Genomic DNA, 3876 nt, shown 5'->3' on the forward strand with positions numbered 1-3876 from the left:
AGGACACTCCTAAATGCATATCATACAAAATAATTATTGCCAAGGTCTTAGCCTCTAGACTAGAAGATATCCTACCCAAGATCATTAACCCTACACAAAAGCGTTTTGTTAAGGATATTTATGCATATTGGAGAACTTGATAACCTATTGGAAGACTTTGGATTGAGAAACATTTCTAGGATAGAATGTAGGCATGCTCAAGTAATTGATTATGAAAATGTCTACAAAAGGGTGGAATGGAGTTTCACTATGATGATGTTGCAAGCCCTCCATCAAATATTAAATGTCAAATGGTGTCCTCTCTTATGATTGGTGTCAAGGTTTTAGTAAAGAAATTAATGGGGTTAGATCATAATTTTTAGGACTCTCTAGATCAATTATGAAAGGGTGTCCTCTTGCATCCTCTTTATTTTTTTATTGTTGAACATTGACTCATTACATTATCTCCTTAGAGATAACCAGTTGTCTCTAAAAGTTAGAGGATCTACTCTCCAAATAATTAATAAATATCTAATGTAAATAGTTTTTTGATAATATATTTGTATTCTTTTTAAGCTAGAAGAGTGAAACATGAGTCATTTAATGATCAAATTAGACCTCTTTTCTTTGTATCGGGTAGTAAGATTTATGTCTCTATATCTATCTTATTGGGGCTAAATATTGAGTCCCCTACCTTGTGTAGTAAATATGGTATTGGATGGAGATTTAATAATTAAGTGGTTAGGTACCTAGGGATTCCATCTATAGTAAACCCTAACATATAAATGAAATGTGTCTTTATATCAACAAGAAAATCTTTGGAAAACTCAACAACTAGAACTCTAATTATCTCACTTTGGTTGGTAGAATTCAAGTATGTTAAAAGATTCTCTCCTTGAATATTGGGTGTAAGTTTGTCTTCTTCCTGCTCATTTTATTTAAATCAATTTGGTCTTCCATATAAATCTATTAGGACCATTTCGTGGATAGCCAAAGGTGAATTTTACATGATTATTCCAAAATGTGACAAGAAGTCAGAACATACCTTTAGAATTAGAGCCATTGTCTTGTCCCAGTTTTCTTGTAACATCTTGTTTGTGTGCAATGTAATCTAAACTTCTGCTAATAATTCTATCATCTGATCAACAATGGATAAATTTTTAGCATGTGCTCTATGACATGAGTGTTTTCGACACCTTTCTAGAGAATATTTTTTATTAGCCAACTACTTTTTGTAGAACTTCATATGACCAGGTTTACAACAATAATGCATGAGTTAAGTTTTAGATTTTGATTCTTTGAAGAATCATGAAGTTTTTCGTATCCTTTCTATATAGTAGAATTGTCCCCTCATTCCCAAAAGCCCCAAAATTCCCCTCATTCCTAGGTGACTTAGTTAATGGGGATGCCTATTTTAAGTGTTGAGATTTATAATTGTGTCACATAAGGTTTTTCTCTTTGTTCTTCTCCCTATTCTATTATGTTTGTAATATGGTCATATGATTGCATAGAAGGTTGACTCCTTTGAATGCTCTATGAAAAGAGCATTTTTGACACCTTTCCAAGAACAATTTTTGATCAGCAAACTGCTTTTTGTAGAATTTCATATGACCTACTTTACAACAATAATGTCATGTGATAGATTTTAGATTCTTTGAAGAATTGTGAAGTTTGTTCTATCCTTTCTATATATAGCATAATTGTCTTTGCCTTTGTCCTTGGTATTTAATGTTTTTTCATGTTGGATGTGTCATTGTTGATAGAAAACTACTTATGTTAAAAAGCAGATAATAGTTAGGATTCAAACTACAATCATAAATATTTTTTAATCAATTCATAATTCTATCTCTAAGCTTTCATTAGATAATTGTAACCTTAACTCTCGTCTTAGGACCATAATAAATATCCGATACAGGTAAATATAATTGTAACTAAAACCATAATCTTAGGTAAGTTCCCTAACATTAAAGGATTGCAATCATTATAATAATCTTAAGCTTAGCCATCATGAAAACTATTAACATAACAAAATTGTAAACCATAACCTTGTCATAATCTTAACTTTGTTTCATCCTGAGACATGAACATGTATAATCCATAATGAGTTCATACTTAAAAATTTAGTATTTAATGTTTAATTTGACTTAAGTGTTTAACTTTATTTATAATTTAATTGATATAATTTTAATAAAGATATGCACATTTATATAGATCTAGTTGATAAATTTTAGATTTAAATTTTATTAAATAGTAATTTTGTCATACATTTATTATGTTGTGATGTATTTTTGATGTGTTTTATGTTTTATGTTGTTTAAATATATATGCAGATTATATTTGATGGAACCACTGCCACCCCCTCCCCCTCCCATACCCCCACCTCCACCACCTCCATCTCCACCTCCACCTCCACCTCCACCTCCACCCCCACCCACACCTCCACCATCCATCGTGGATGAGCTCCGCGAGACCATGAGGCATAACCTCAATGACCTCATGAGTGATATAGAGGCACAGCCTCAAGTACATGCGGTATGAACTTTTGAATGAAGACGAATAATTTGTATTATTTTTATGTATGTACATTATTATTAACTTATAATCTGAACAATTTTGACTCACATGTATATATATTTTATGTGTTTTGATTTTACGAACAGGAGCATGGAGCATGCGGTATGAACTTTTGACTGAAGACAAATAATTTGTATTATTTTTATGTATGTACATTATTATTAACTTATAATTTGAACAATTTTGACTCACATGTATATATATTTTATGTGATTTGATTTTACAAACAGGAGCATGGATATCATACTCATCCATACAGGCCTCGGTATAGTCTATTTTTGACTCCATCTTATGATTATCGTGCTAGCATACCTGTAGACACATCTGTGACATTGGCTACCACTCAGGTATGATATATACATTATATATACATGTTTAATTTATAGTGTATAAAAAATGTAGTGTAAAAATCATGTACTTTGTAATTATATTCATGTATATTTAATTTTGACTAAACATTTATGTATCCATAATTTTAGGAGTACGTCACCACGAGTGTTGCTGAGAGCATAGGACTTAGCCAGATGGAGGTACCTACATCATCATTTGAGGTCAGTATTGTGATTTATGTACATAATGTATAGTTCATTATGCTCTAAAATCAAATTAAAAAAATGTATGTATTGTAAATTATAGGACCTCACCACTGCTGCATTTGGTAGTTTTGACAGTGCACCTCCTCCCGTTACTGAGGGACACCCATCTCATGTGGTATAATTTATTTTATTATGTAGTGAATATTTAATTTATTTGCAAGCTAGATTTTGAAACCCATTTCAATTAAGCAAGTACATGATGAGACATGCCTCCTGTTACACAGGGTGATACATCTACCTCACAAGGTGTCCGACATGACGAGATGACTCATATTACACATGATGATCCATCTGAGTCCTCTTCACATGGAGAAAAGAGGACATTTGATTAGATAGATTATGTCTTGTTGGCACCTATAGGTTGTGTTTTTATGATGTATATATATATTATTTATGATGTATGTACACTTTGTGTTAGGATAGTTAAAACTGCATGTTAGACCATGTATTTTTTTACTTCATAGATCATGTTATGATGTATGTTAGACCATGTACTATTTTTTTACGATTTCTTATCATGCTTGTGTATGTAGTACATATATTACTATGTTTCACCATGTTTTAAGTATATTCAAACCATTTTCTTTATTCTGACATATTTTATTCATGAACATATGACACATTTTGTAAGTATATATGCAAGATGAACAATAATTTTAGCTATCTATGCATTATTGGATAAATATCACATCAAATTTATGCATTGAGATAATTCATACAAATAAAA

This window comes from Cupressus sempervirens, chromosome 11, assembly GCF_028749045.1.
Source record: "Cupressus sempervirens isolate cs-2001-9-10 chromosome 11, ASM2874904v1, whole genome shotgun sequence".
Classification (NCBI taxonomy): domain Eukaryota; kingdom Viridiplantae; phylum Streptophyta; class Pinopsida; order Cupressales; family Cupressaceae; genus Cupressus; species Cupressus sempervirens.